Source organism: Belonocnema kinseyi, chromosome 5 (assembly GCF_010883055.1).
Source record: "Belonocnema kinseyi isolate 2016_QV_RU_SX_M_011 chromosome 5, B_treatae_v1, whole genome shotgun sequence".
Classification (NCBI taxonomy): Eukaryota; Metazoa; Arthropoda; class Insecta; order Hymenoptera; family Cynipidae; genus Belonocnema; species Belonocnema kinseyi.
Window position 1 is genome coordinate 46,332,875 of NC_046661.1, and position 14,438 is coordinate 46,347,312.

Sequence of the window (14,438 nt, forward strand, 5' to 3'; positions counted from 1 at the left end):
TATAATTATAAAATATACCATTATTTTAATTGATAGTTGACTAAATTTTAATAGAAGTAGTTAAACTTTCACCAAAAAACAATTAGTTTTCTGCAAAAAAAAGATGTGAATAAAATACAAAAATTTAAAAAAAATTTGTTAAATTTGTTTCAAACAAAATATTAAAATTTTTTAACAAAAAATTTAATTTTTATTCAAAAGGATGAATTTTATATGAAAAAAGGCATTTTTAATAAAATACATGAACTTTGCACAAAAGAAATTTATTAATTGTGCCTTAGAGCAAAACAAGTACTATTCGCGCTAACCCGATTTTGAGTCCAGTCGGCCTACCCAGAGTATGAACGCGTACGGAGTTTTACGCGACCACCTTCAACGTCGGAATCATTGATTTCTGACAACATCCGGTCCAGTTCAGACAAATCCTCCAGATCCGTTGGTTCGTCATTCTAATCCTCTACATATTTCTGCAGATGAAAGAAAGGATACCGGCCCCCCCAACCTTCCTCCTGGCGATGTCGTTTTGTAGATGTTGGGTGAGCTTACCTCTACCACAACAAATGGGCCACTGAATTTAGTGGCCAATTTTGCTGCCACGTGAGTTCCTTTCTTCGACCACACTTTATCAGGCAGCTTAACCTTGTCCCCGACCTTTAATTGGTGGTCTCGATGAAGCTGATCGTATTACCTCGCCTGTTTAACGAAAGCCTGATCCTGGAAATTAGTCATTAGCTTCCTTAAGTGCTCAAGTCGTGCCATCTGAGTTGTCTAAATCTAAAGGTCGGGTGGTGGCAACTCGGCCTGCCCCTCCCTTAAACTGCTAATAGTCTTTAGCGGAAGAGGCTCCCGTCCAAAATTAAGAAACTCTGGAGTCACTCGATTGGTACTATGTAGAGCCGTCTTGTGGGCAAATCGGAACTCTTTCAAGTGGAGATCCCAGTTTCGATGATCCTGATCAATAAATGATCTGATCATGGTCTTTAAAACTCTATTGGTTTGTTCCACAGGGTTAGCCTGAAGTTGATATAAGTGCGTGAAAGATCGGTGGATTGCGAACTACGCCACGAGGTTGTTCACCGAATTATTTCTCAACGGTGCAAACTCGATCCATTTGGAAAATAAATCCTGGAATACTAACGGGTATTCATATGCCTTCTTACTGCGAGGGAAAGGACTCATGACATCGGTTGCCACAACTGTCCATGGCTCCGGGACTACACGCAGGGTCAAAAGCTGACGCGATTGATCTTGCCCGATGCTTCGTCTTGTCCTACCTAAATGACTGGCTTCCGGTGTACAGTGCACTTCATGCACTAGGTCTGACTGGAGGTTTTTGGGAACCAACAGTTTCCAAGCATCATAGTCGTCAATGATGCCCTGTAATAACGGATTGTTCTTACATTTCCAAAGCTATCCGTTTACCTTTTTCCACCCATGGTACTTCCCGGGTGACCGGAACGCAGTCTCACGCCGTCTGGCGTACCACTCTTCCTGGACAGGCATCATGGCCGCAATATGGTTGATTTCTGCATCTTCGAATATACGGGATAGTGCATCCGGCATTTGGTGCATCGATCCCTTTCAATGAAAAATTTCGCAACTATATCCTAGGAGATTTAACGCCCAGCGCGCTAATCTACCTGTCAGATTTTTGATGTTGCACAACCATTGGAGGCTACTGTGGTCTGTCACCGTGTAAAAGTGATATCCTTCGAGATAGTACCGGAATTTTCCACCGGGCTTGCCAAAATTCGCGGAGGGTAACTTATCGGGCTTCGGTTTTACGATACCCTTCAAAAACTGGTCTAGATTGATTTTCTGGGCTTCATCCAGCAATGCAATGCCTTTGAAAGTATTGAGGTCATTCTCGCCGGCGGGAGCAAACGCAAGTTTGAGGATTGGCTCGTCCGGCAGCCACAACTGCTTGTCACACAGATCTAGAATGAAACCAAACTTTTCAGCAAAATCCATTCCTAAAACGCAAGTATCCATTAGACCAGCTATGATCTTGAACTTAATTGAATGAGTGGTTCCTGAAAAGGTGGCTGGCAGAGACGCTTCGCCAATGACAGCCTCAATGGTACCGTTAGCCATCATGAAAGCGCCTGCCTTTGAATGATCGATCTTGTAACCACCAGAACTGAGTATCTTTGATCCTACTGAACCGAGATCAGTTCTCGATGAACCCGTGTCTACCAATGAATGGATTTTAGTATCTCCTATCTCTATACTGACATACGGTCTCGAGTTGGTACCAATCCCTGATAGTAGATCTGGCTCATTCGCTAAAGAATTCGCACTGATTAGTCCCTCCGACCCCTAAGCATCGAAGAGTTTGGTAAGTCTAGCACTCAATGATGGGTAGGACTTAGAACTAGAGAGCGATTTTGAAGCATGAGCAGGAAAATGAGTTCCCTTTTTTAGTTGAGCAATTGAGAGTGGCGAGGTTTCCCTCCCGGATTCAAGAGTTGAAGCTGAGTCATTGAAACTCAACTCAAGTTTAGTTTCCGAAAATAAATTCTGTGCAATTTTAATTTCAGGTTCCGACAATAATGGCTGAGTCAATTCAAGTTGAGCTTCAGAAGTTGACTTTCGCAAAGATTCAGTTGTAGGTTCAGACCCTAATGTCTGAGTCAATTCAAGCGCGCACTCGTGGAGTCCACGGAAACTAAACGTGATGTGAATCTGCCAATTCCTCCTACGAAAAGTTTCAGCAGTGAGACTCCCATACCGTGTGGAAGTCGAAAATCGAAGGGATCTCTTTTTTTTAACGTATGGACATAGGAAGAGAGTTACTTATACGTTTATTATTAGCTAGGTTCATCTAGGTAACCCAGCTACTTTACTTTATTTTTTAAAAAGCCAGTTATATTATAAAAATTTCGTACAATTGTGATTGGATTGACGTAAGCTTATTATAGCAGATAAATCAAAGCAATGAGATAATACTGTATTTCCTATATATCCGCACTGTTTGCGGAAATCATCTACATGCATTTTTTTTAGCTGTTTCTAAATTGTAATTGTAATAACTCGGAAAATAATTAAAACTTTTGAAGACCTTGGGCTTATTTTAAACGCAATTTTCCATAGTATTTGTAAAAATTATAAAATAATATTTTTCGAATATTTACAGATTCAGAATTTCATTAGATTTCGTGTTACAATGTGGAAAGTTTTTAAAAGTTTAAGAAAATTGTTTTAAAGCGACAGGTCAAAAATAAAATATTATTTAAGAATATTGATCAGACTGAATGAGATAATGACATAGGAAATAATAACTCCCTGAAAAGGCGACTCTATAAATTGCCTGTCATTTGCAGAATCAGAAAGTTTAAACTGAATTGGTTTGCGACGATGTCAACCTTTGAATCTGCCATGTATTGCAATAACCATTACAAGCAAGGTCATATTGAATCGGTTTCCTTCTTTTAGAATCAGACCGACTTTGTTAGGTTAATTAGTCATCAAAATTATAATGTCTAAAAGTCTTTAGAAAACCATTCGCCGACAATCTGGAGTTCCAGTGACAGATACGCAATTCAAAAGCCTTCGAAACCAACTCAACAGAATTGAATGGATTTTTGTTTCCTGGGGGCTGAGAAACAAGGAACCCAGTGGGCAAAATAATTAAGGATGTCCTAGAGTAGGGCTACCAGACGTCCTGGTTTTCCGGGACATGTCCTGGTTTTGCGCCATCTGTCCTGGTGTCCTGGTTTTCTCTTGAAAACTATGAAAATATCCTGGTTTTTATCGAACTAGATTGTTTTTCAAAAATTCTTATGATATTGAACACCAGTTGCGAATTGAAAGCCAATTGCAAGATCATTTTTTCCTTGCTAAAATCCCAGTGGAGCGATGAACGCAACCGAATCTCAGTGATAGTTGTTCGCGACACATTTTCCCCATTTTTGCACGCAATTCAATTTACGTATGACGAAATGAAACGAACGCCATGACCTTTTTTTAGAGCTTTCTTTAGTGTCCTGGATTTGGAACCGATCCATATGGTACCCTATCCTAGAGACGTCTTTGCGGTACCCCCAAGACGGCTTTTATACCATGTCTTTTGGGCATCCTAGGGATGCTCTTAAAACGTCTAATGTCAGTGCGAAAGTTAACTAGAGAACGTCCGTTTTGTGCCTACTGGGAATAGTTATAAGTCACAACAATGACATTTAATATCCGATGTGTCTTTCGCATATAACTGTTTAGATTATAAGCATTTTAGTTGCTTAGTTTTGTTCACTCCAAAAACTAGGTAGTTAGGATATTTAGGAACGGCTATCAGACTGAGTAAGTTTAATAACAGTATTATTACTCCAAGTCTACTAATCAACGAACTGTTATATATTACACAGCCACACAAAAAAAAGTGTGCGGATCTGGTAACAAGACACACGTATTCCTATGGATTTCGGGGCGCTGAATTCAAATTCGGTATCAAAAATCACCCATCACGTCATGGTTTAGCCATAATCTCAAAAAATGACGAAAAATCATGCACTGAGGCAAATAAATTTCAAAATAATGCCAGTGATGGAAATTTTCACTTCAAAAACATGTCGACAATTGTGAAGGATCAACCCTTGCCTGATATCAACTTATTTAACATAACTTTACCCAACAGAACCTGACCTCACCTAACCTGAATTAACAGAAATTTATTGAACTACACAAAAAGCTCTGGAAGCATATTTTCCCAGTAGCAAATGTGTGCTACATCGAATGAGTCAACTCGAGCCTAACCTAGAAATAGATCTAACCTAACCTAACTTAACCTAACCTAACCTCACGAAACGCAATTAAACTGATTGTGTTGTCCCGTTGTGTTTGCGGTACTGTTTCATTCAGCTTTGGCTTAACCTACATAGAGGTTTAAGCTATTCTAACCTAACAAAACCAGACCTAACCTAACCGATTACGCTGGCAACCTTGTTCTTGCGTACTTTCATATTTTGACATTAATAGCAGTAAATGTCTGGAGTTTCGTAACCGCTTGTTGCTAGCATTATTCGCCTGTCTGTAACCAGGGCACCTCCACATGGTGACGGTGGGCAACGGATCCACATTGGCTGTGTCCCTGGGTAAACAGCGTTCATGCCGTCATGGCAGTCACAGGTAAAAAGTGTATTGCGATGCAGGGAAAAACCCCAGTATCGGCGTCTGGTCAGGGTGGGAAAGCGGGCTGTCCGACGTCGTCATCATACAACCAGAGCTCTTAATCAATGGATCACTTGGTTGCTGTAGAGTATCATGCTACAAGGAAAAAAACCGCGAGTATTTCTCAATCACATGCCTGCAAGAATAGCTCATATTCATTCTGTTACATTTGCAGTAAATATGAAGTGAGCAGTTTCCGAAAATAAATCGACGAGGAAGTGTAAAGTCTTTACGAAAAGTGTTTTGACCGTAAATTGCTGCAACCAGAAACAAAATGGGTTCCTCACGTCATTTGCAACTCCTGCAGACTTATGTTGTATCGTCTAAAAAATTCAAACAACGAAAAGTACAGCGAGATGTTCTACACCAACCGCATGGAAAAGCCCGTTATTGCGAAGGACTGCTACATTTGCATGAATTCCGTCAAAGGGTTCAATGCCAAAAATAAAAATAACATTTCGTAGGTTAATGTGTGCACAGTCACAAGAGAAATTGAAATCAATGAAATGCACGCCAGACTGATTTAAGCGCTTTAGAAGATGATAGAATGGAACTTGAAAGTCAACGCCATGGAGACGGTAGTGAAACCAGTGATCGAACAGAAAATAATTTTGATGATTCCGATGAAAATGACGAAAAAGATGACAAATATGGCGTGCATAAAATGAAATTGGAGGTTCCAATATTAGTGTCGCAACTAGAACTGAATGATTTTATTAGATATCTTGGATTACCGAAAGCCGGCGCTGAATTTGCCGCTTCATTTCTAAAAAGAAGAAATCTTCTAGAGCCAAAGACAAAAGTTTCATTCTATCGCGGCAGGGATAAAGAATTCAGAAAGTTTTTCGTTAAAGACGAAGAGACGTCTTTAGTGTACTGCACTGACGTTAACGGACTAATCAACCACTTGAAGAAAAATGTGTACAGAGACGAAGAATGGCGACTTTTCATTGATTCATCAAAACGCAGCATTAAGGCTGTTTTACTGCATAACACGAATACTTACGCTCCTATCCCTATAGCTCACTCAACGGTCATCAAAGAAGAATATAACAATTTTAAAATGCTTCTTGAAAAAGTTAATCACACGAATCACAAATGGCAAATATGTGGTGATCTCAAAATCATAACAATGGTATTAGGCTAACAATCGGGTTTCACGAGAGAGCCATTCTTTATATGTCTGTGGAATAGCAGAGATCGAGCCAATCATTACAGCAAAAAACATATCCCTTAAATTCCCTAATGTTTCAGACGCTAAATTAAAAGAAGGAGTCTTTGATGGACCACAGACTTGAATATTGACAAGAGATACTAATTTCGTGAGCCACATGATGAAAATTGAAATGGACGCATGGGAAAGTTTTAAATCAGTAAACGCAAATTTCCTCGGTAACAAAAAAAGTCCAGACTACGAGAATATTGTTGCGAAAATGATAAGAAACTACAAAAAGTTAGGCTGCTTGATGAATTTAAAACTCCTCTTTCTAGATTAACGTCTGGATAAGTTTCCAGAAAATGTTGGTGATTTCAGCGAAGAACAAGGGGGATGTTTTCATCAAGACATAAAAGTGATGTAACAGCGATATCAGGGTAGATGGGACGAAGTCATGATGGCTGATTTTGCTGGATGTTGAAAAGGGAAACGGATGTAGGTCTTAAACGTAAGCGTAACAGTTTGCATCGTTCCTTCGAAGAAAAAAGGACATGTTATAGCAGCTAGAAAATAGACTGAAGTAGGTCTATAAATCAATTTAATTTCGATAAAAAGCAAGATAAAATGTAAAAACGAAAGATAGTATAAATATATCCCTTCAGTTTAAGAAAAGCAGAGAGAAAAAAATTTTGAATAAAACTCTTAATCATTTGCATGTTTAAGTTACAGTTTTACATTTTAATTGATACAAACATTGTCAGGTTAATTGAAATGGGGTCAATTCTACTTGTAGTTCTAAGTTTCTTCAAATGAGTAATGTGCGTATAAAATTTTAACCACCTGTAGTACAATGAAATGAATTTCATTGTGTTAAAACGGGAACACTTAAGTTGTGTTGCGTTAAGCAAAATTTCGTTAGGTTCTGTTAAGTTAGATTCATTTTGTAGGTTAAGATTGAGTTAACCTATTAAATATAGCACACATTTAAGACTGAGAACCGTACGCTTACATAGCTACACGTTTGGTTGAATTTAATTCGGCTAGGTTAGGTTAGGTCAGGTTTTGTTAAGTTAGGATAGGTTAAGCCGAAGCTGAATGAAACGGTACCGCAAACACAACGGGACAACAGAATGAGCTTAATTGTGTTACGTGAAGTTAATTTAGGTTAGATTAGGTTAAGTAAGGTCAGGTTTTTTAGGTTAGGATAGGTTTCACCTCTTTGCAGGTTAAGCCCAAGCTGATTCAAATGGTACCGCAAACACAGCACAATCAGTTTAAGTGTGTTTCGAGAGGTTAGGTTAGGTTAGGTTAGGCTAGGCTAGATTTATTTCTAGGTTAGGCTCGAGTTGACCCATTCGATGTAGCACACATTTGCTACTGCGAAAATATGCTTCCAGAGCTTTACGTGCAGTTCAATCAATTTCTGTTAATTCAGGTTAGGTGAGGTCAGGTTCTGTTGGGTAAAGTTATGTTAAATAAGTTGATATCAGGCAAGGGTTGATCCTTCACAATTGTCGACATGTTTTTGAAGTGAAAATTTGCATCACTGGCATTATTTTGAAATTTATTTGCCTCAGTGCATGATTTTTCGTCATTTTTTGAGATTATGGCTGAACCATGACGTGATGGGTGATTTTTGATACCGAATTTGAATTCAGCGCCTCAAAATCGATATGAAGTATATTGCATACAAAACTAACAAATCATTTTAAATCATAATGTTTATTACTATTTAGGTTTTGGTACATTGAGTATAAATATAATTTAGCTTAAAAAAACAAAAATAAAAGTGAAAAATTAAAGTTCTCGTAAATTCTCGCATTCTCGATGACATACGGTAACGTTCTCTGTTAGCTTCTCTAAATCTTTGTTACCGAGAATTTTATAACTCTAAGAGGGTGTAGATAATACAGTGTTCCCAAGGATTATAGAGCCTGGTTTCGCCGTCAGGAATGCCCAAACGCTACAGCGAGCAAGGACCCTCTAATGAAGGGCGCGTTAAAGTTCCCACACTTCGACCCTTTCGCCATGACAATTGACACGGAATTAGGTAATATTTAGGCACCCATCGTTCGAACGACATAAAATAACAAGCTACTCGCCGGACTATAGCTGACCACCGCAGACTGCATACGCGGGCTGCACATGCATTCCGTTGTACTCAAAATTTGGTATATACTATAAACGTATACGCAAAACGTATATGTTCGCATCCCTGATCTATATGGCTGGATAGGGGATTGCAATGCCACACCACAACAGTGAACGGGATGAATTGAAGCCATCTTGCTTAGTACCTTGCATGACAGTATATACATAAACAGTAATGGCCATTATACTGCACAAACACATACACACAAGATTTATATGCGTATATATACGAATACATATAGTACGAATGCCTTTACTACGATACAGGAAAAGTGTCCCAGCTACCACGCAACATGGCTTCAATTTGGGACACCCCCACCACCTTTATTTACTATTCAGTTATACAGGTCTGTGATTCGCACTGCTATGTTCGCACTGTAGAGCGGAACAGCCAACTGCTTGTTGGTAGCCAATCGGTAATGAGCAGCCGCGGTGGCCCGTCCTTCACTAGAGTCGTTCACTAAAGTTTTCGCACAAGAAAATAATTGTAGTATGCTGAAAACAGCTCACGCAAGAGCCGTCCGTGTACGCACATAGAGCACCAACCAATCTCATGCGATCTGTCGCGCTGTTGCAGTGCGAGCTGGCTACGTACTGTTCACCTATCAGACCACCGCTCGAGAAGTAGAAGTTTTCGACGTGGACAATTTGGTTTATCATATTATTTAATGATGTATCTATTGATTTAAATTATGTTATCCACAGTATACACATAAATAAGTATGCAATTTGTAAGAGATATCCGAAATATTAAAAAAATATAACTTTTTAAAACAGCTTTCAGAACCGGCTTTCTTCACAATGACAAAAACTACACTCTCTCCGTAAAGACACCAATATTAGCAAAGTCGCAAACTTCTCCTTCTTGAGTGCAAGTCCGATAGATGAGCGGTACGTAGCCAGCTCGCACCGCAGCAGCGCGACAGATCGCACGAGATTGGTTGGCGCTCTGTGTGTGTGTGTGTGTGCACCAGGAAGAGATCCGCGCTGGGCGGTGAGGAGCATATTATGTCAACAATATTTGACAACCGCCTGATGTACTGCTTTTTCGGATAGATAAGAGAGAACATGAATTCAGCCATGCTGATGTTATCGTGGCTTCGTTTATAGGGCGTATTTTTTTATTTCGATCATTTTACAAAAAATAGAATTTTCTCAGAAAAACGGCTTCTACCGCAAGTTTTACCACTCTTTAGATTATATATTTCAAAAACTAGACAAAATGACTTAACATTAAAATAACTGGGATTAATTTTGTTGCAGATAATTTGAAAATGGGGTTCTATCTCGCTCGCATTTAGGGTACGAATCTATGGTTGATTGTTTTTGCTGCAAAACTGTAAAAATTACACAGGCCGACAAATTTTAAAGCCAGAGACCAGACCTAACATTTCCGAAGGATTTTGATGCGCTGAATCCGAATCTAAGCTTAAAATTGTTCCTGTACATCAGGTTTTCAATATATTCTAACCTAAATGTGCAAAAAACGCGTTTCTAGCCGTTTTGAGGTTATGTAACCGAACAAGAAAAATGTCTACCACAAAAGCTAATATGGAATTTGAAAGCACTAATCTTCCCCTTTCAAATCTGCTTGGATTTATTAGGATATCTTTATTTTTCATCAAAATATTGTTATTTAAAATTTTTATTTTAGCGTTTTAACCAATGAACGCTGAGGTGTTCAGATTAATACAACGAATTCTCTATTGCTGACGGTACGATATTTTTTCTTGAAAATATTATCTCAGGGGTTTTCGAGGGTACCCTTTCTATTGTCGGTGTCAGTTTCTTGTTATAACCCCAAGAAGATCCAATATGGCGGCCATAATTTATGGCTTTAAAAAAGAACAAAGAATCCCTCTGTGTGCATTCTAATGTTCACATTCGCTGTATGTGCGCGCCGTTTTACGGCGAAGGCAGTCTTCGATCCCTAGCTGGCTCATTGAGCTGGCAACGCTTTTATGACGTGTTATGCGTAGGTGATGAAATTAATTTTTTGCTACGAATCTTTCCGTGTTAGAGATCATGTTTAAATGGCGGGTTAACGGTTGAATGCGTAGGTAATAAAATTCTTTTTGTATTTGAAATCTGTCTAGCGGCTACATTTCGTGTCGATCGTGATTGTTGTATATAGTGAGTTTTAGAATCTCCGCGTTACTGTTCATTATAAAAAAAAATGAGTACAAGAACTCCTTGCGCTAAGAAAGTTAATACGTTTTGTCATGTTTGTGGAAAGTATGATATGGGGGTACCAACTGATTGTTTCATTTGCTTATGCAAAACAGGAGGTTTTTCTAAAAAGTATTTGGAGAAGATAGTTTACTCTGATGTAAAAAATGTCACACCAGGCAAGATTGGTATTAGAAATCACTCGGAAAACAAAAGTGACCGATCAACTCACGAATCAATGGATACTGACTATCTTAATGCAACTGAAGATTCTTCTTGGGACGAACCAGATGCTGAAAGTCCTAAATTTTTCGACCAAGACGGATTAGACGATTTTATACGTGACCTTGATCATCCAAAAGATAAAGCTGAGCTTTGAGTTTCAAGGCTCAAGGAGAAGAAACTATTGTTACCTGGCACTAGAGTATTTGTTTTCAGAAATAGAGAAGAAAAGTTTATCAAGTACTTTTCAATGGACAGTGGGATTGTGTATTGTACTATTTTATTTTCTAAAAATCCATTGATATAAATATCCACTTAGAATTTTAAAAACAAAATTTTAATCATGTAAAAATAAATTTACGAAACACTTTCCGCAAAATTATATATACTGATATTTTAGAACATCAATTGAATAGCACAGGAAAAAATATTATTAATAAAAAAAGACTTGATAAAAAATTTGAAAATTTCTTCAGCAATAATAATATTCATACAACTTTAAATATTAACAAACATAAAGATATAATTAATTTAGATTCTATACATCCTTGGATTACAAATTTTAGAAATTTTATGATTCCTAATAAAATTAATGACATTTTAAGGTTAGGAAATAAATTCAATTCTTTCTTTTTAACAAACAAAGAACAAATGATTTTAGATATTGTCAAAGATATAGAGTCAAATATTGGTTTTATTAAAAATACAGATGATCAAGATTTGTTAAGACAAAGAATGATTAACACATCACATCAATTGTTACATTATAATAAAATTACTCATGTTAATAGACTTTCTGCATAAATTATTACAAAGCACAATTATTTAATAAATCTAATGAATAATTATTAATAACTCATGTAGACAAAAAGAAATTCATGGCGAATTAATGCTTTCGTTGGTTATAATATTTAATGAAAAGATATTCTTTTTCATGATACTAATATACGAGTACCTACAATTTATGGTTTACCTAAAGTTCACAAACCTAATTGTCCACGTCGATGCGTTTTTTCACTAATAAATTCTCCGACTTACAAAATGGATAATATATTTAATAATATTCTTGAAAAAGCTTTAAAAAACCAAAAAGTCAAGTTTAAAATTATTTTTGATTTATAAATATAATTATTAAAAAAACAATTCCGCCTGATCACATTGTAGCTTTTCTAGATGTATCATCTTGATTCATTAAGGTAAATGTTCCAGTCTTCGCCAATGCATGGGATGTCGGCAGATGGGTAGTATTTTACATATAATAAGCTGTTGTGTTCTTCGTTCACAGCAAAAATGTTTTTCCTAAAAGCTATTGCCGATCACTCGCAAATCGAGGGGCCCGATAACTGAAGCAGTCACTTTTTTGACTTGCCGATAAAATTTCTAAAGGTACGCTTTATTCGATAAAACCGATTTTTTAAGCTTTAAATAGGTTTAATATAGTTTTTTTAAGCATTTTGAAATCTTAAATTCGCCTTCAGCTTCCGATAACTGGCACACTTGCCTTAATATTCCAATGGAATTAGTAAGTAATAGTATTTTAAGTAGGCGGATCTTCATACAAAATTTCACAGATCTACCTCTGGAAAAAATTAGAGAAGAAATAAAATTTCTAATCGGATAAAACAGTATTTAAATGAATTAATAACTTGCATATACAAATGCATGGAACACCTATGGGTTCGCGGACTTCACAAATATAAGCCGACTTAGATATGCAAGATTTAGAACCCAATGGCTTACATAATTTAGATTTTCATATACCTACATACTTCAGATATGTTAATCACTTTCTGCTATAAATCAATTTAATTCGTATCATCCTAAATATAGATTTACACATGAGAACACATATATTAATAACAAAACCAAAACAATTAAAGATTCTTTTACTAAACAAACTATAGATGTCACATCCTGAATGCGGCTCCGTTGCACGTTCAGAAATGTATAAGTCTTTCCGGCGCAAAGGTGTGGTATAGCAATTCTATCGACACTTCTATCGAGCTCATTCTATTCCTATTTCCTTAGTATATCCTTCGACAATTCCTAGACCTAGATGTAGTTGCTCTTTGTTTTTAGCATGGATGTTAGGATCGCCCATGTAAAATCCATGAGTGACTTTGTAATTTCGATCTGCAGGTTTGGCGCAAAAGTACTTGTTGGAATGGCGAAGTGTTAGAGATATCGGGAATAATGTGAGGTAAAAGAGCAGTGGGCTTATCGTGTCGCCCTGCAAGACACCTCTCTGAAAGGTGACCTTGTTAGTTGTCACACGATTTTTTCCAGATGAGATAGTACATCTGGTTTTTCAAGGCGGCATTAATCTCTCTATGAACCTCACGTTTTGCGGATGAACCTTGAAGCTTTCCAAAAGACAGATTAAAGTCTATGGGAGGTCGAATCGAAAGCTTTCCGGTAATCATTCAAAAGAAAGGCTACGCCTTTCTTTGAGCCGCGTTGTTTATACATTTCTTGCCATACAGGTACAATTGCTTGAACAATCCTATCATTGAGAATAGCTGTGAATATCTTATAAAGTGTGTTCAGACAAGTGATTGGCCTGTAATTCTTCGGGTCAGCTAAGTTGCCTATTTGCGGCAGGAGTATTGTGCGTCCTTCCACCAAGCACTCCGGGAATGGTTCTTCCGACTTCAAGTATGAGATGAATATACGCATCAAATGCTGATGGGTTGAAATAACTTCTTCCACTGGAAAGTTTTCACACCATTTTGTCCCGGAGAGGAATAGCTCTTCAACCCTCGAAATACTTTTTTCACCTTCTCGGTAGTGATGGGTTGGCATTCTTCATCGGGTGTTATGAGGGCATCAAGCAGCTCGTTTAAGATATTTATGTTATCTGAGTCTTCGTCCAGTCTATGCTGCACTTATTACGCTTCTCTCCAAAATACTTCGACCTTCTCTGGTTTGGGTGGGTGGTCAACAGTAACAGTAGGGTCTTGGAAGATTCGAGATGGGTCAGAGAGAAACGGTTGATTTTCTCTGGCCCACCTTTCTCTCCGCTCTAGACGTCTCTTAGCGTCAGATAGTATCCGTATTCTCTCAACAATATGCTGCCTGATGGTCAGCAGCTTTGACTTGTTAAGTGCGGCGCAACGGGTCCGGAGTTAGCGCGCGAAATTTCGAACCTTGGCGGTAAAATTCCTGCTAGATGTGATGTAGTCAATCACACAATGAATGCGGGGCGCGTACTGTCTTGCCCAGCCTATCTTTATGGCAAGTTGATGCATTCGTCTTTTGGTCTTATAATCAACCATTGATTTTTTACGGTTCGCATCGGCCAACGTTTTCGCTACAGTTTGCACACAATAATTGATTGCCCAGAGATCGGATTCTTCGGAAAAATGTCCACGAATCTCGTCATCCATTTCAGCTAGATCTTTAGGCTTGAGAGCAACCTTGGTGTTGATGTTTCTCCGGGTCATAAAGCATTGCTCTTCCTCTATCGTATGCCTGGCCGCGGTTGGTCATAGTGTCGTCTCTCTTTCTCTGTTGCCAGCTTGTTCTGGCTGTGGTAGAGTAGGCGTTCCGCTTATGTAGCTCCGTTTTTGGAGTACTT